Below are 19,685 nucleotides of genomic sequence, written 5' to 3' on the forward strand. Positions count from 1 at the left end.
AAAAAGACCGACTTGAACAGTGGACGTACGTAGGTGCTCCTGTATTTAAAAGACAGATGGAGGTTGATAACAAGACCCTTTCCAACATTTTCCCTCGGCCGTCGGTTCTTGCACTGCCCCAAAGCGGATTGTGGGCGTTAAAGTCGCCTAAGAGTATAAATGGAGTTGGAAGTTGGCTGATTAAGTGTTCTATATCCCTCTGTGCAAAACTTCCTGATGGTGGCAAATAGACCGTGCAGATAGTGACAATTCTGTCCAGACACATCTGCACGGCTACGGCTTCCAAGTCTGTAACTAAGTTGACTTCTTTGGACGGAACAGTTCCTCGTGTGACGACAGCCACGCCACCAGATGCGCGAGTGGCGTCTGTCCGATCTCTTCGAAATACATTGTGTCTACGAATTGGATTTGGTGTGTGTGTGTTTAAGTATGTTTCTTGGAGGCAGAAACATGCTGCATTGTACTTGTCGAAGAGATCGTTAATGTCGTCTAAGTTAGAAAGTAAACCACGGCAGTTCCACTGGAGGAAGTGGTTCATAACGGTCACACTAAAAAGGAGGAAAAGAAAGCGCAGCACTTGGTGACAACGACTAGAAAGGACTTGTACCATTTAGGGGGGTTGGACCCTTCGCGGGGGTTGTTTCTGTTGCTCATTCCCTTTGAAACCCCTTCCTCGTCCTTTTTCTCGTTTTTCCTTCCGTTGTGAAGGAATGCTGGGGAGGCTCGACGATGACTTCTGCGACATGCAGTCATCATCATCGACCTCCATACTTTGGGTGCCTCTTTGGGAAGGGGTTTTTACGACCCCGTCCCAAACTGATTGTGTGCCATCGACCTTAGAGGAGGCCATGGCTGTTTCTTTGTGGCCAGTTGAACGGCTGGCCTCCGTAACTGCAGGAGTCACCTGAGTGTCTCCAGCCTCCTGTTGGGGAGTGTAGGGTGGGAACTCAGAGACCTGCGAGCAGGTTTGAGTTTCCACAGATTTCCTTGGTGGTGCCACTCCCCTGCGCACCACTTCGGAGAAAGATCCTTTCATTTGAAATTCGTATTGTGTCTTTGCAGCTCTGTAAGGAATGTTTTGTACGGTTTTGATCTTTATGATTTCTTTTTCTTCTTTCCAACGTGGACACGATCGAGAGTACACCGGGTGGTTGCCCTGGCAGTTGGCACAACGGTACTCATTGCTGCAAGTCTCTGGCGAATGGTCTTTGCCAGAGCACTTTGGGCAGGTGGAGTGTCCGCGGCAGACAAGCGAACTGTGCCCAAAATGCTGGCACTTGAAACAACGTCTTGGGTTTGGAATGTATGGTCTGACATTGCAACTGAGGTAACCAGCCTTTATATTAGAAGGTAACGCATGTAGTTGAAAAGAAAGAATAATGTGCTTGGTTGGGATTTCCTTACCATCCCTCCTCATAATGATCCGTTTTGCAGAGACCACGCCCTGCTCACTCAGTCCATCTTCAATCTCAGATTCTGTGCATTCGATGAGTTCATCTTCTGATATTACACCTTTGGTTATGTTCAGTGTGCGGTGTACGTTAACATTTACAGGTATGTTCCCGATGTTTGACAGTGTCTGTAGTGCCGTGCTTTGATGTTTGTTCTGTACTTCGACCTGGATATCCCCTGCATTCAGTTTTCTTGCGTTGTAAGATTTACCGATTACTTTTTCGAGTTCCTTCGCCACAACAAAAGGAGAAATTTTAGCAAGTGGCTTTCCCTCTTCCTTAGACTGAATTATTAGGAACTTCGGAAACCAAGGGTCTGGAGACAGATCAAGCAGATTCGGTTCAGGTCTCTCGGTGCGGCTCCGTTTTAGGCGCCGATCAGTTTTTTTAGAGTGGTGGTTATCCATGTAAGAAGATATTATTGTTCAGTGCAGCAGGCGTGTCGCCCACCATGGAGCCCAACTTGGGGAACGTGCCCCGCACGCTAACACCTACCTCTGCACTATACCCTAGTGCAGCTTCTGGAGAGTGAAAAGACTGCCCAAGGTTGACCCTTGCCGCCAAAGAAGGTGAAGGGAGGAGAAGGAAGACAGTGAAGGAGTGGAGAAAGAAAAAGTAATGAAAAGGGAGATGGCGACTAGCTGAATAACCCTGGCCGGGCCTTCCAGGACTACTCGACTATGGGAAGCAGGGGCCAAAGCGGTGTGTTGCTTTCCCGGAGGGGCCCCGAAGGGTCCAAAACAACCTCCGGGTCCACTCAACCGCCAGGATCCCCCTTTCCCCAGACACGGGAAAGCCACGCACAGCTATACGTGGGGGTCTCCCTCCTGCGGCGACCCAACCGTGAATGCAGGAGGGGGCTACTGCGGCTGCTGCCGGGTTCGGGTTCAGTTCCGGTTCCGATCCCTGGTCAGAACTACTAGACGATAGCTATTAAATCAGTACATGTCATTTCTGTTATTTCACTGCAGAGTTTATTGTGCTGTTTAGTGTCATGTGAAGTACTAGCTATTTTGCACATACATTTGAGTGTTAAGCAAATGTGTGAAATTGAGGCTTTGAGAATATATTGCCATTGCTTATGTTACATGTGTTTTCTATTTTACAGAACACACCTGTGCTAAATTCAACTGCTCGGATGCTCCTATCAAGAGGAGCTTGAGCTCAATGCTGCAGCAAATCAATGCAAAACACAATAGTGAGAAATAATAATACTGAGAAATTTATGTAATAATAAAATAAAACGTTTTATCCTGAAGAAAGTCTGTCTCTTTTTTTCTGTAACCACAACAACAAATTCATGTAGAAATTCTGTGTATTTTCTGTCACCTTGGGCCACAAGTGGAGCGTAGACTTTCTACAGAAAAATGTGTACCAATTGCCTGCAGAAAGGATACAGGGGTGATAGAAAAGATATAGAAAGTATGTGCATATTCTCTACTGCCGTGTAATAGGAGGTACACAGACTTTCTACAGAAAGTGCTAAACTTTTTTTGTAAGGTGAGTGTGTGCGAGTCGAGTGTGCGAAACACGTTAGAGTAATGGATCTGCACGAGTTACTTGCAATCGGAAAGGAGTTGGGCCTTGAGGGCGGTGCTTTGAAGGAGTGGATAGAGGTAGAGCAAAGAGAGCGCAGAGCACGAGAAAGAGAGCTCTTAAAAGAGCAGACGCTTGGCAGAGAACAAGAGACGTGAAAAGGAAGCGCTACAAGTTACAAGAGCAACAAAACCAGGGATCGGCCGGATCCACCGCCAGCGTCGTGCGAGAAGTGACTAACACATTTCCTGTTGCACCTCATCGATGGCTCGCACCCTTCGGCGAAAGGCGTGACGATTTAGACGCGTACTTGATGCGCTTTGAGCGATTGGCAACAGGACAGCGTTCGCAGAAAGACCAATGGGCGAGAGCACTTAGCGTGTGCTTGAGTGGAGACGTGTTGGGAGTCCGACTCCGGAGGACTCAGCCGTTTACGGTAAGGTCAAAAAGGCGCTTCTGCAGAGGTTCCGTCTGACAACGGAAGGGTTTAGGGAGAGGTTCCGCAGCGGAAAACCCATGAACGAAGAAACCGGTACTCAGTTTGCGGCGCGCCTGAGCAGTTTGTTTGACCCGTGGGTGGACCTCTCCGAAATAAAGCACGACTATGGCAGCCTACGAGATCCACTGCTCATAGAGCAGTTCGCGAAGGGTTGCCAACCGAAGTTAGCAATGTTCCTGCGGGAAAGGAAGGCGGACTCCTTGACAGATCTAGCCGAACATGCAGACCGATTTTTAGAAGCCCAGTGCCAGAACCCCCTGGGGAATGGTAGGAGCGAGGATGCGGATGTACTTGAGGAACCTCGACGGGGAACGGTCACGAAACATGCACGAGAACGGAAAAAAGCACGAGGTCCAAAAAGGTGCTTTCTATGCAACATAATAGGACATATTGCGCCCGAATACCGGTCGCGCCCGGGAAGACAAGTAAACGTTACGTGCTACGCATGCCGTAAGGAGGCACACAGGGCAAGAGATTGCCCCGAGAAGGCGCCAACACTATCGCAGTCATCGTGTATTGTAGCCCCAACGTGTGAAGAGAAATGCCCGGCAGAAGCGTGTGATAAAGGCAGGTACGTGGAACTGAGGAACGGCGTAAAGGTGCCGGTAGTGAATGCTTGTGTGTCCCCTGACACACAGTTTCAGGTAAAAGGCATGCCCGTGGCAACAGGGAGGTTGGGAAGGCACGATGTGACTGTCTTGCGCGATACAGGGAGTGACACAGTCATCGTAAGAAGAGCACTGGTGAAAGAAGAGGGCATGACTGGGAAGTTCAGCCCTCTGCAACTTGCAGATGGAACCATGAGGAATTTACCAGAGGCGAGAAGTTCCGTGAGTACCCCATCTTACATTTGGCATCTCACGGCGAAGCGCATGCAAACACCACTGTACGATTTGATAATCGGGAATGTCCCGAATGCACGAGGACCAGAGAACAGGCAGCAGAGGTACAACACTGTGCACTCTTAACAGTAACACGACCTCCGTACAATCGGTGGCCCCAGTAGAAAGTGTGCAAGAGTTCGCCCAATGCGAGTAGTAAACATGTAAGTCAAAACCTGACCTCCATGTTTGCACCTCGCATCGTCGGGAACCCGTGCGCACTTTCTACTGGGGCCACCGATTGTACGGAGGTCCTGTTATTGTTAAAGGGACTATGAAACGATTTTTTTCTTCGTTTCGTTCGAAAGAAGACATTTTTCTGAGTCTAGAACCGAAATTTTACTTTCGTCGTGCGAGCGGATTTCTCGGGAGCGAATTTAAACGGAGCGGCGAAGGGAGGACAGCTGGCGCCGCGCCGTGACGAGCTGCCGAGCGGAGACACAACGGGTAACTTGACGCGACCGCGGCCGGCTCAGCAACACGTCATCGTGACGTGTTGCCGAGCCGAGGAATCCCGCCAGGAGCATGCGCCGTAGGATCCCGCGTATGCGTTCATCGGGAGTGGAAATCTCCATGACAGCAGCTTTCGCGCGATCGACAGATTTCGGCAGTGGCGGCCATGGAGGTAAGAAACTAAGGAGAGGGCTATAAGATCGGAGGGCCGTGGGACCCCTCTAGCGGTCGCTCCTGGCAATACCACGCCCATCTAGTTGCCCGGTCACGTGATCCCCACATGTTTCAGCGTTATGGCGGTCTGCTCGGAGGATTGGAAGTTTAGCAAACCTCATCTTCAGCAAACGTCTTACCTTCAAGGAGTCCATTCGCACAATACTTTGAAGGTTATGGGTTGTTTCAACATTTGCCGCGTGATAAATCACAACAAAAGTTGAGCAAAACAGAAGAGAAGCCAGGCAATGTCACCATGACGTACGTACGTCTTCTAGCGATTTGTGATCCATTGCTTCCACACTGAGATGATCTATCTTGTGTTTCAACGGGTGTGATAACTTCTAAGATGTTATGAAAGCGGAAACAAGTTATTCGGCCGCAGCTCGTCTCTGTATTCAGGTAAGATACGCCGCGGACATGGAGGACGCCATGTTTTATGACGTCTTGCCGTGACGTTTATGGGTCACGTGTGTGGGCAACTAACCACAATGCCATGCGCGGGTCACAGCACGCTCGCTTGCATTGGGAGAGGCGCTTAGGGCATCTCCTTAGTTTCTTACCTCCATGGTGGCGGCAGCCACAGCGCGAGCTCGCGGCATTACTTGCCATTGTGCAACACCGGTGACGTAACGGGGAACCGAAGAGCGGTCCGTACAGTTACACCACCTGCAGGGAAATATGCGCGGGAGAGGAGGAACGCGGAAGAGACATTTCCAGCGCGCGCTCCTCGCAGAGTGGAGCGATTTCGTCCGGAAAAATTTGTGGCATATTAGTTTCTCTGCGGGAAGAACAGTTTCCATCGAAAAAAAGTATGGGGGTTCGGGAAATTTCATAGTCCCTTTAAAGGGGCTGAGAAACCACACGGATAGAACTTTATCTCTGGCAGAGTCTGTACGCCTTACTCCACGCACTCCGTACGCAAAGTCCCACCTCCTATTATTTTGTATGCTACAGAGTTTTAAAAATCTCCAATTTTAGAGGCCCCCGCCGACCGTGGCGCCAAACGGTGCCGTGCAGCTCCATGAAGTCGGCGGGAAGTGACCAGTTGCTCTATGGCTCTACGTCATAGCCCTTCCGCTCATTTCACTTCGCCGCGTCGCCTACCAGCGCTCGCCGCGTCCCTGTTTACAGGCGTCGTCATGGGGACGGGAACTCCGCACTTCCCGGGCGCGCTCGGTACTACGTCATACCGAGATCGGGCGAGGCGAGCCAAGAGTGAAAGGATCTCCTCATTTTCAAAGCGCCATAACTCCGTGGCGCGGGAGCGCAACGTGAAAGGGTTTCGACGGAGATGTTTGGCACCCATAAATCTACATTTCAAACATGATTTTGTGTAATATTTGGATTTGGATTCACAACTCCTTTAAGAGTGCACATTGCTGTACAGTGATCGTCCAATTGCGGCTGGACAGAAGAATAGCCGGGGTGGGAGCAAGACACATTTGCTTCCTGCCAACCACTTCAAAAAGGCGCGAAGAGATGGTTTTTGATGGAGAGAAGAACAAAAGGGAAGGCCTGCAGATATACCACCGTGGAGGAATGTCGAATGGAGACGGAAGCCGTACCGATGTCAAAGAGCCAGCGGCAGTAGGGTGGCGTCGACGTATATGTTCGGAAATCGGGCGGAACAATAGTAATAAGAGAGGGGGTTGCAAGAAACGGCGAATTCCATAGCAAACTGTATTTAAGCACAGTGTATTGATTGAGAAAGAGTTTTCTGTAATGGGCCCCAAAGTGCGGTGGCACTCTATGTGTTACAGTAGAGTTGTAATTGTACACGGTAGTGTTGTGAAAGTCTGGTACTCTTATGCGATGAGCGCCGCCTAGAACTTTTTCTTTACACTTCTGGGTGCCTTAGTATTGTTTCTTGCACTGAGTGGAGTGCATAAGTGGAAGACAAAACACCTGATGAGCTCTTCGACGGACGTGTACCTAAGCCAAAGGGAAGAATCGATTAAAGTTTTGCGTTTGTGTGTGTGCGCCTGTAATAATTCCACAGAGATGTACTGTGTTTATGAGGGCGAAGTTGAAATCATGTGAGGCACAGTGGTGAATATGTGTGTCCCGCCCACATGAAGTCGGTATAAGTCGGAATATTTGCCGCTAAAATGTGTATGTCGGTATAATGGTAGAATATGAGAGAGGAAGAGACAATGTCGGCGCAGACTATTTGGGCCGAATGTAAAGGGTTGATTGTTACAGTAGGGTATTGCTTTTGCCTGATTTTCAATATACGGGTACACCTGTGAAAAAACCAAATGTAGTGTTCTTGTTGTTGTTGGTACGCGCAGTGATTTGCGTTTGCATCTACTTTGTACCCCTTAGTCGCTGTGTACGTAAACAAGCGTATAACTATAGTTGAGATGGCATGTGATTATGATGCCTTTGTACTACATCTCCTAGGTCTTTTTCTTAGTGTTCGTGGCATTGCGAGTGTGCATTTTTTGTGGAGTGTGGAGTTTGTGTCAGGTGTCATCCACCAAACTTTTGTCTGCCCTGTTTTTGGGTTTTGAAATGTGTTATAATATTCTTAGCGATGGGGTCGTGTCACAGGACAATCAGTTGTTGTGCGAGTTTGTGTTTAAACATATTTCAGGTCTCCTTTTTTGCGAGTTAATTTAAACAAAAGTTAGAACGGGCACTTGTTCGGCTGGCCGTGACAGCTCGGAGATTCCAAAATTTACTGCCTCCAGATGTTCTGCAAGATGCGTTGGAGGGACATTCCGAGTAAAGAAACCGGACACTTCGACGCAACTATGTGTGCGTATTTCGGGTTGCTCTCGACCGCCTGCGGCGAGGCCAGGCATGGCATTTTTGGGTCGGTCGGACTGTTTACGGTAACCCGATACCACATGTTTTTCGTACCTAACTTTGTTTTGGCACCCGAGATCTGGGAATTGCTTCAGGTCACTGACATTTGGAAAGTGACAAGTATATTATCGTGTATTTTCTTTTTCTTTTTTTGTAAAGCGGCCAGTCTGTTGTGTGACAGGGGCGTAGTGACCCTTTTTCCCGCCCAAGAAAAGAGGGATACCCCGTGGACTGAGCCTTGGAAGCCCTGTTTAACGAGGTTATATAAGGATATAGTTGGCACAAATTGGGGGAGTCCGGTGGTCGATTTGGAAGGGAAGGTAACGCTAACGGTGTAGCAGCGGTTTTCCCGCCGGGGAAGTTTGGGAAGAGTAGCGGCGGTAATATCTTCGGTTTCAACTATCGGTACGGTTTGACAATCGGTTGAAGTAGCGAATGCAGGTTGCTGCATAGGAGGTAGTTGACTTTTGTGAAGTGTGCAAGAGTGTGTGTCACGGTGTGACGTCGAGGGAAACGAAGAAGACACGTCGCCACGACAAGAAGACGTCTCAGGCTCTTCGAAGTTTCTTTGGGCTTCTCCACCCCTGTATACAGCTAAGTGATTTCGATGAGACTGGCGTGGTGCATTTTGTCGAGCAGCCTGAGTAGTGGTTTTGACTGTGATTTTAAGAGGTCGGGATATATTTTGTGCATTTGGTTTGGTGCCTCTGTAACGACTGTTATTTCCAGAGAAGCACCGTTAGGCAAGCTTGTAGGACCGCAGAGGTGGAATGATTTAGCGTGCGATATATCTTCATTTTTCTGTTTGTCGTGAACCGTTCAGTAAAAGTGCAAGTTTCCTTGTTTGTTGAAAATGAGTCTGGGCTCATTCATTACCGCATTGGCCACAGTCCCTCCACTAGCCGGGTCCCAACCTATACACTGATCACGGGAGTAGGTTTCTTCCATTCATTGCGACCCGAGCCCGTAACAGAGATCACTTGCTGGATTGTCACAGGTGCGGTGGCGATCCCGTTTCACTGCCCGCCATGTTGGGAATCAACATCAAAACTGCACGCTCTATTGTGTTCTATCTACCAATAGAGACGTACCCAAGCGAAGAGGAGGGTCTTCAAAAAGATTTGGCACGGACGTCGTTTAAATATTAACCTCGTTGGTTGACGATCATCCCGACTATACCGTAACCCGACGGAAGTGCACGCTCACCGACCGTGTGCCAAATATCCAAATTAGCTCGTCGACGATTGACCGCTTGCTGAATCGGCGCTGCTACAGTTTGAATCAGATGACTTTACAACATGATGATCGCAACAGGGAAGACGTCAAGTCAGTGCGCAGGAATTATGCCTTGTGGCTGCACCCGAAGGACCACAAACATTGAGGTATCCCATAGACAGGGGTGTTATTTGACTTTGCGGTTTTAGAACAGAAATTGGAGCAGAGAAAATGCGTTTTTGGAGCAGCTCAATAAACCAACAAAAGTGCAGTGAGACTAATATTTCACGAAACGTTTATTAGTTAATACACCGTTAAAGTGACATACGACATACAAAACTCTGCCTAAAACAACAATAAAGTTTTAATAATGAAGTGCCTAGGAGGTTATAAAGTGACCATTTCCATTGCACTATGCCTTTGTGTTCCTTTCTAGACTTGCCAGGGCTGCTACAAACTTGGTTCTGCTTTACGATAGGAGGGCCTGCCCACTCTGTCCCCATAGGTTGTTGGTTTCATACCGTTTGCAAAGAGATCCTCGGCATGACATGACATTCTTCTTGCATTTTCAATGTTATCCTTCAGTCTTTGCTCCGTATTTTTTTTTTTTTTTTTTTTTGTCGTACCAATCCACAGTAAAGGGCTAGGTACTGAAAGCTTTTCTAGCGATACTTTGTTTTAGCGAAAGCGATACCCCTTTTTTTTAAATAGAAGCCCTAAACAATACAAGCTGGAATGCGACCTACATCTATGTATACAAAACAGTCCTACGTTGGAAATTATTTTGTGCCACAAGGTTGAAATACTAAACTGCTGTAAGCCCTCTACAATAAGTTTGTCGTGCCAGCCAGGCCGGTGTCAAAAGAAACGCGACCGAGAGACTACGACGCGTATTCATCCTGGGGTGTTGAGCTGTAATATGACTGTAGGGTTCCGCGTTTTCGATGTTTATTTTTGGGCGGATTCGGCGTATGTTGTTTGGAGTTTGGAGTTTTCTGGCGCAAGGATATCGAAGATCAAGCTGCGCCGTATAATGGTATGTAGGTGTATCGTAGTCACTGTGATGTCTTGTGGTTTTACTAAAATATGATATTGTGGGGTTTTCCTGCAATATTTAATAATGTATACACATACTAATGTCAGATAACAAGTCACGTCAGATAACGTCACACGTCATTGTCCATAACATTGAACCACAGGGATGTGATCCCTTATAGGTATATATGATTTGATTTGGGTTTTTCTGGCGCATTAGCTACTAAGGCCTTATAGGTATATATGGTGGCCAATGTATAGACAAGTAGTTCTACGTGATGTATTTAATGCAGATAGTCGAACTTAGTATATTAAGGGTACTGAGCTGCGGAACTTTGGAGAAACACCAGGCAAGGGAGTTGCCAATATTCCTCTGCTTCGCGTACGAAACTTCGGCGGTTCTCCTGGCGAGGGGATCACCCAGCCCTCTACCCCGAAGGGATTCCAAGGGTGCTCCAGGCGAGGGAGTCACCAATATTCCTCTGTTCTGATGAACTTCGGAGCACACTCAGGCGAGGGCCTACGTCCCTGTTCCTGCGGGTTCAGTGTTCAGAGCGAAGTTTATCTACTGGGCGATCACTGGGTTGAAACAATGTCAGATGTATTGGAGGAGCTTGATGTCCTTAAGGAAGTTTAGTACAGAGTCAAACTCCACAAGCGGTTCATCTCCTATCAGGAGCGCAGGATGAAGTGGAATGAGCATATCGTAGATCTGTTTAAAATGCTTTCGTCGTAGCCGTTCATATACAGGGCATATCAGCAAGAAATGAAGTACTGTGAGGATGTCATCGCAGAATTCGCAGCGAGACGGGTCCTCTCTTTTAAGAAGATATGTATGGGTAAGAAAGGTGTGACCTGCACGCAGCCTGCACAAGGTCACTTCTCTTCTGCGATCCATTCTGTTAGAAACATTTGTCAATGACAATGTTGGCTTTATCATGTGCAGCTTGTTTCTGACTTGTTCATTCCAGTTTCGCTGCCAGTCACAATGCAGAGCTTTCTGCGCTGCTCTTTTGAAGTCATGCAGCAGAATTCTTTGTTCCGTGATATTCCCTAAAAGTGCCTGTGCAGCCTCATGGTCTGCAAGTTCATTTCCTTTAATTCCTATGTGACTTGGAACCCACATAAATTTCACCGCATGTCCCATCATCGAAAGTGTGAGCACACTATTTTGGATATTCTTCACCAAATAATTATTTGTTTGCTTGGTGGACGTTATAGCTAAAAGTGAGCTCAAGGAGTCCGTATATATGACAGGCGATTTAACACTGTGTTCCTTTATGCTGTCTAACGCCATGTTAATCGCATACAGTTCTGCCGTAAAAATGCTACAAAGCTTATTTAATTTCGTCAATCGCTTAAATGTACTAGCAACGAAACCACACGCAACTCCAGTTTTGCCTTTCGCACCATCAGTATAAAATTCATCGTGCTTCCCGTAACTGTCCTTTATGGCAAGAAATTCTTGTTTAATGACCTGCGGATTGACCGCTTTCTTATCATATTTAGTTAGAGCAAGGTTACATGAGAACCTCTTTCTCTCCCACGGAGCTGTACTGGCAACTGCTCCAAAGAGGGGGTTCTGGAAGTCCAGGAAGTTCACCTGTTGGGCATTTTGTTCCAATCTCATACTTAATGGAGGAATTACTCTTGGTTTATTTTCGAAGAGTCTTTAGTATCGGGTTTCAGTAATGCATCCATGTGCAGGGTTTTCTGGTTGACTGCTTATTTTCGCAGCGTACATGAAAGAAAGGAATTGCCTTCGCCTTCTAAGGCTGCAAACGCCCGACTCTGCGTAAAGACTCTCCCCTGGAGTGGTACGGTATGCTCCCGTCGCCAGGCGAAGAGCTTGGTTTTGTAGGAGGTCAAGAATTTTCAATGCTGATGGTCTAGCTGACCCATAAATTGCAGCTCCATAGTCAAGTATTGGACGTACAGCGGATTTGTAAATTTCCACCATTGTGTCTTTGTCCGCTCCCCATGATTTATGTGATATTATCTTCATTATATTAAGAGCTCTATTACATTTCTGTTTGATGTGTTTGATGTGTGGTATGAATGTCAGCTTATGGTCGAAGGTAACACCAAGAAACTTGTGCTCTGTTCGTATTGGGAGTTCACGCTTGTTTAGTTTAAGGGTCGGATTTAGGAGCATTCCCCTTTTGCGCGAAAAAACCATACATGTAGACTTCTCAGCCGAGAAACGAAAACCATTTTCGTCCGCCCAGTTGCAAAGTTTGTTTATAGCACTCTGCAATTGTCTCTCCGCCCCGCGGAGGTTAACCGAGCTGTACGACAGTTGGACGTCATCCACATAAAGTGAAAATGGGATGTTTTGAGGTATAGCCTTAGATATAGAATTAATTTTCATTATAAAGAGCGTGACACTTAAAACACATCCCTGCGGGACTCCGTTCTCTTGAATAAAGCGTCGAGAGTATGTGGTTCCCAAGCGTATTACGAACGTACGATCTTGAAGAAAGCTTTCGAGGAACCTGATCATACGCCCACAGATTCCGTATGACCTAAGATCTCGTAGGATTCCATATCTCCAGACAGTATCATATGCTCTCTCCAAGTCGAAGAATACTGAGATGCAATACTGGTTTCGTATGAACGCTTCCCGAATTTGTGTCTCCAGACGTACTAGGTGGTCTATTGTCGACCGACCCCCGCGGAAGCCGCATTGGTATTTCTTAAAAACACCCTTATCCTCTAATACGTACACTAAGCGGTTGTTAACCATACGTTCCATAATTTTTGCTACCGAACTGGTCAGTGCAATCGGTCTGTAACTGCTAGGTAATGACGGTTCCTTTCCAGGTTTGAGTATGGGTACGATAACTGCTTATCTCCATCCAGAAGGTAACTTCCCTTCCCTCCATATCTGGTTGAAAATTTTTAAAAGTGTAGCCTGTGACTCAACTGAGAGGTGTTTGATCATATCAACGTGTATGGAGTCCATCCCGGGGGCTGTTTTCTTAGCAATGCACAAAGCCTGTTCAAATTCGTCAAACGTGAAATCTGTGTTATAGGGTTCAGTATCAAATGTGCTAGTAACGATACGTTTATTTTCTTCTCTGCTCTTGTATTTTAAAAAACGTGGACTGTAGTGTGACGAACTAGATATCTCTTGAAAATATTCACCCAGGGCATCTGCTTGTTCGTCTAGGTTCTTGCAAGGTACTCCATTCACATGAATCATAGGCATCGTAAAACCTCGATAACTACCTCGGATTTTGTTTAGCCTATCCCATATAACTTTAGATGGGGTGTTGCGATTAAGAGATGTAAGAAATTCGTGCCAAGATTTTCTTTTGGCTTTTCGTTGAGTGTGCCGCGCTGCAGCACGCTTCCTCTTGAAATCTATAAGATTTTCCAGCGTTGGGAACTTACGAAATTTTCCCCAAGCTTTCCTCTGTTCCTTAAATGACTTTTTACATTCATCAGTCCACCAGGGTTTAGGACGTTTAGGTAGGGAGGTTGTTGTTTTTGGAATAGTTTTTCCAGCAGCGTGTATTATTGCCTCCACAATGTTTTGATTCGCCTCGTCGACAGTCATACCAGAGGATAACGGTCCCAATAAGCATACTTTTTGGGAAGCTTCCCAATCTGTGCGGGACAGTTTCCACCTCTGCGGCCGCGTTAAAAGAGAATTACAATGTTGTACATACTTCAAGTTTGTCGGGAAATGATCGCTTCCATAAGGATGGTCATTCACTGACCATTCAAAGAGTTGAAATATCGATGCTGTGCAGAACGATACATCTAAACACGAGAAGGTATGATGTAAAGCATTATAATAAGTAGATGCTCCCATGTTCAGTACGCACAAAGAATGGGCATGTATTACATTTTCAATATGTTTACCACGTATGTCATATCTGTTGCTACCCCACAAGGGGTTATGTGCGTCAAGATCACCGAGAACCACAAATGGTTGTGGGAGTTGCAACAGAAGTCGCTCTAGTTCCAGGGGATCAAAGTCAAAATCTGGAGGGATGTACAAGGAGCATAGAGTAAAAACTTGATCGATGCAGATCTGCACTGCAACTGCCTCAAAACCTGTGACAAGAGGAATTTCTTTTGCTGGTAAATTTTTCTTTGTAAGTATTGCCACGCCTCCAGAGGGGCGCGCTGTGTTAGTCCTCGCTTTAGAGAAAAGATTAAAGTATTTGAATGGGTTTATGTTATTTCCGGGAAGAAAAGTTTCTTGTAGGCATATAGCCACTGAATTGTACCTTTCAGTTATGGCATATACGTCATCCAAGTTGCTCCGTAAGCCTCGGCAATTCCACTGTGTAATGGAAATACTCATTATTAGAAGTGTGCCTTTCTCAAGGCAAAGTAATTTTGTTAGGCTATATTTAAAATTTCAACAACTTATTTAAGTTGTTGTCGTGCCTCTTCCTCTGCCCTTTGAACGTTTCCCTTTTGAAGCCTCTGTTCGGCCATGGAAGCTAGATGTACTCGACACTGACTTCAGCGATGCACGGTCATCTGCATCCGAAAGTTCCATGGGTTGTTGACTTCCCTCTACTGCCACCATTGACTTCCCCCCAGAAGATGGGGTGGCGACAGCCTCCGAAGAGGTTTCTTCACTGAACTCCGTTTGGCAGGCTACGGAGACTGGCTGCAGTCTCTGCGTACTCCGCGTAGTCTTTTGGGGAATGTTGGGTTGAGACTCCGGCTTAGAATGTGTCCGAGTCTCAACGCACGTCGGGGGTGGGGCCATTCCCCTTCGCACCACCTCCGCAAAGGATCCAACTCTTTGGAAATCAAGCTGTGATTTTGCCGCTTTATACGATATGTTTTGTATTGTTTTAATCTTTAGAATTTCTTTCTCCTGTTGCCATCGAGGGCATGACCTTGAAAAAACTGGGTGATCGCCTGCGCAGTTTAAGCATTTAACTGCATTAGTACAAGATTCAGGTACATGGTCTTTTCCCGCACACTTTGGGCAGATGGCTTCGCCACGACAAGTTTGGGAACCATGCCCAAAGCGCTGGCATTTAAAGCATCGCCGTGGATTTGGGATGTATGGACGTACTTGGCAATAAGGTACCCCGCTTTAACTGTAGGTGGGAGAGAATGCAAACAGAACGACAGTATAATGTGTTTTGTCAGGATTTCTTTGCCTTCCCTACGGATTTTTATACGCTGTACCGCGGTGACCCCTTGCGAAGACAAACCTTCTAGAATTTCGTTTTCAGAGCTTGTAAGTAAATCATCATCTGAGATAACACCTTTCACGGTGTTGAGTACACGATGTGGGGTAACACAAACGTCCGTTCCAGCGATCTGCTTGGTGGCTTGCAACGCGTCACTTTGTTTCTTTGTCTGTACCTCAACTTGTAGATCTCCAGAAAAAAGCTTTTTGGCTGAATAGCCCTTTCCTACAATCTTTTCGATGTCTTTTGCAATCACGAATGGAGATATTCTGCTCATTGGCCTCTCAGCGTCGGCTGAATGTACCACCAGAAACCTCGGGAAAGAGAGCTCTGATAGTGAGTGTTCTACGTGTTTCTTGTCGACCTTTAGCGTGACCTCGGTGCGACTCCTTTTCAGGGGTCGATCTTGTTTTTTGTGATTTTCAGAACCCATGAAGTGGAATAGAAATATTCGGTACTCACGTTATGCCGCCCACCACCGAGCCCAACCGGGGGACGCGTTCAACGCGCCAGCATTTCGGCAAGTACTATACCCTAGAGCAGTGTACTCAGAGAGGTGAAAACGCTGCTCGAGGTTGGTCCTTGCCACTGCCAAGACTTGGAGAGGGAAAGAAAAGGGGGTATAGAAAGAAAGGAAAGAGGAGTAGGAAGGGAGGGAAGTGTAGAGGAGAAGGGGCAGTGACTGAACTGCATAGTCCTGGTCGGACCTCCCAGGACCTCCCGACTACGAGAAGTCAGGGGCCAAAGCGGTGTGTTGCCTTCCCAAAGGGGCCCTTACGGGTCCAACACAACCTCCGGGTTGGCTCAACCGCCAGGACTCCCATTTCCCCGGACACGGGTGAGCTACGTACAGTTCGACGTAGGGGTCTCGACTCCCACGGCGACCCAACCATAATGTGAGAGCGGGCTGCTGCGACAGGTCGGACCTGCCGGGCGATGGGGGCGCCACGTTCCCGACGCCGGGTGAAGTTAAATGTTGAAGTTACGTTTACTGTTACTGCGTCGTACGTGCAGGCTAGTTCTAATTGAAATATCTAGCGCAACATCTCTGAGCATGTTTTTCATACAAGACACCAAAAGGAGTTCTCCCATGCTGTGTGTCACCGGCATGAACTCATTCCACGAAGGTGTCCTTTGCAGCTGGATCCCTTAGAGGACCCCTAATGGAAAGGAGTTCCAACATGTCCATGTGTCAGGGGTATAATTTCGGGGGTTATTGTCACTCGAACATTCATCACGTAAGTAGTTAACGTCTGTAAAAAAATAATTTGAGTGCCAACTTCAAGTTTTACCAGCCCTTGAACTTAGTTCAAAGTGAACCAGCGTTGGTGAAACTGGGCCTGAGTGCTACAGCACAGCAATAGAAGGTTAAGTGCATGACTGCACTGCAAGGTTTACTGCAGACCACAGTTATTTCGAGTGTGTTTATCTATAGAACTCTCTGGGATCACTAATACAAAAAGTGTCACGGGCATTCACCACATTTCTTTACGCGTACCATGTTTCTGAACTATCGTGAAAAATTGGGCAGATCCCAAAAACAAAGAACCCTAAACATGCATTATGTGAATAACACACATTACAAACAAAGATTGAACTCTTGTACGTACTGGTAGGACACATTCCGTGCCTGCTTCTTCGCTTCCGCCTCCTTGATTTGAGTTTCACTGACGTCTATCCCAACCACTCTTTCGAAAAACGGGCAGAACAATTCTGTGCTCTGACCCGGTCCACAGCCCACATCCAGGCACAAGGGCTGCGGGCATGGCAACTTCTCATTCATGTACGAAATGGCATCTTGCACAACGAAGGACGGAAGTTGTGATCTGTACTGCTTGTAGAACGCTGAGACTTCAGCAGTTTCGTAGCAATGAGTGTACATCTGTAAGCAGGTGTTTGTCTCTTGCTATTCAGCGTTTGTGCCCAAGATCCTAGCGCGCTGCCAGACGACTGCCTGACGGCTCTCGGCGTATGTTGTGCGATGTTTATTGATTTTCGTGAAATCGGAGTTTTTCGATGCTTTTCCTTGCGTGTACATGGTTTACTCGACAGTTATCGGCGACTAGCAATTACAATGTGATTTCAGTGCTGTGCGCGTCAAACGCAGCCTTAACAACAACAACCAGTGAGAATTACCAGTTTTGTGACTTCACAAAAGAAACTTTTTTGCTCCACAGCGAAGTGATGGCGCATTCACGAAACCAACGAAAGCACAAGTATGCTTGCATTCATTACAATAAGCTTAAAAGCTTATTGTAATAAATGCAACCATACTTGCCGAGGTTCTTGTCGGACATGCGCTCGTTGATTGTTCGTTACGAGGATTCTTCAGATCCACGTGGTGCCGCGATTGCACGTGCTCCGATATGCGGGCCCACCTCTTCCACAGCCGACAGCCCACATTAACTGTCACGCCCGTTAGTCGTCACGACCGTTCTTGGGCACCAATAAAACATTATTATTATTATTATTGATACTTCCATACGACAACATCTTCCTTGCCTGAGTGTTCAAAATCTTGATTTTCGCAAACTTAGTCCGAGGCCCTCTTCCTTTTTCTTCCCATGTCGGGTGCCGCGGAAAGACAGGACCACCATGGGTGGAAAATGGGTGTATGTACTGTCGTAACCTCTCCGCTAAACAAGTAAAGGCCGGTGACCGAGATTCTACTTGACGTCACGTCCCTAAAAGGTTGACAAGCGCGGTTGGGCATCTACAATGGTAGAAGAATGAGATTCTGACCAGCGCACCTGATCCAGGACAAAAGGATTGACCCTGGAACACTCAATGTGGTCGCAGGTCATCCAACCATAGCAAATACCAAGAAAAGAAGAGTAATAAAGGAAAGCCTGCTTGGCATGTTGGAATCTTAAGCTGTGCATGTGCAGCAATTTATCTGTCATGGTTCCTAGAATGTTTCTCTGTATTCCACATTTTTTTATTAAAACCGAATGAGGGAAGATTTACCCGGCGTATGTTTTTCGATTAAAACCGAAACGCGAAACCCTAAATATGAGGTCCATTCGATTCACTTGCACTGCCTGAACCAGTTCATGGAGGTGCTGCACTCGCCCGTTCGTTTCGCCAGTGCACCCAGGCGCCCCCTGCACTGTCGCGTTCGTTTCGAAAAAAGTGCAGGCCTAGTTCACCTCTGGTGCAGCGAACTGTTGCACTTTCTCGAGAGGTAGTGCAGCAGGTGCAGGGGCTGGAAAATGGCGGCGGACAAACTTCGCTCACGCCAGTTATTAACAGCGATGGCTCCTTTCTGCGCAACGGTAACAACTATGCCTACAAAGCACCAGGTACGTTGAAGGGAAAGACATCGCAATACAGCACAATGCAGTTAGTGCGCGTATATAGACGAATACGCGTTTGTGAAAAGCTTTTTGTTTTGCCGTAGACGGAAGACCGCAATTCATTGGATACGTGGCTTGCTCTGCATTGTGCTGTTTGGCCATGTACGTCACAGACGTGGCTGCCAGTGTAGGTCGCATGTTTAGTGTTTTCCTAACAACGGTAACTAGAGTTACAACAACTGTAACGCGAACAGATATTTAAAGTTACAACGACTGTATGGTGCACAGTTCAGTCATTCTCTCCAAATGCAATCTCTCCAAGCATTTCATTCATCTAAAAGTGTGTGTCCGCGTAAGAACGTAGTTAATATCAGCTTCAGAGAAAGATGGAAGTCACTGAAAAGGTTAGCCAGCTGTAGGACTCGAACCCACATCTTCTGGATTACCGGTCCAGGGCTCTATCAATTGAGCTAAGCTAACACGCTTCTCAGCCACTTCCAAGGGCGCGTCATCTGAAGGGACAAACCAACCACTCTCTCATTCATCCCTCTTTCACTCTTACATTTTTCTCAATCATACACACAATCATACGACGGGATCGACGTAAGCGGCAACTGTTGCGGTTTGTCCTTTCTATGTTGTTCCAGCCTCAGAACATCAGTTCTCTCTTGTTCAACAGTTGCTGCTTGCGTCAATCCCGTCGTATGATTGTGTGTATGAGTGAGAAAAATGTAAGAGTGAAAGGGGGATGAGTGAGAGAGTGGTTGGTTTGTCCCTTCAGATGACGCGCCCTTGGAAGTCGCTGAGAAGGCCTGTTAGCTTAGCTCAATTGGTAGAGCCCTGGACCGCTAATCCAGAAGATGTGGGTTCGAGTCCCACAGCTGGCAAACCTTTTCAATGACTTTCATCTTTCTTCGTTCATTTCTTATGCAATTTGAGGCTTCGTATGTGTTTGTCCTTTCTATGTTGTTCCAGCCTCAGAACATGAGTTCTCTCTTGATCAGCTTCAGACCTGACTGACTGCTAACTTTGCAATTTGGAATTTCGCTGGCTTCAAAATTGAAGCCTTTCTATTGAGGAGGTTGAAGGCATTCACAGCCATGCAACTCCGTCGAAAACAT

At 46.9% G+C, this 19,685-nt stretch overlaps 1 long non-coding RNA gene and 1 other non-coding gene across 2 annotated transcripts; both read left to right on the forward strand.

Annotated features, from left to right (window-relative positions):
- The first annotated feature begins 407 nt into the window (after positions 1–407).
- Positions 408–2,025, forward strand: LOC135387329 (uncharacterized). Its single transcript, XR_010421052.1, has 3 exons — positions 408–1,327; positions 1,435–1,554; positions 1,881–2,025. It is a non-coding gene; the product is annotated as an uncharacterized LOC135387329 (long non-coding RNA).
- Positions 2,026–19,378: 17,353 nt separating this feature from the next.
- Positions 19,379–19,451, forward strand: Trnas-gcu (transfer RNA serine (anticodon GCU)). Its single transcript has one exon. It is a non-coding gene; the product is annotated as a tRNA-Ser (tRNA).
- Positions 19,452–19,685: the final 234 nt, after the last annotated feature.

This window comes from Ornithodoros turicata, chromosome 3 (assembly GCF_037126465.1).
Source record: "Ornithodoros turicata isolate Travis chromosome 3, ASM3712646v1, whole genome shotgun sequence".
NCBI classification, from domain to species: Eukaryota; Metazoa; Arthropoda; class Arachnida; order Ixodida; family Argasidae; genus Ornithodoros; species Ornithodoros turicata.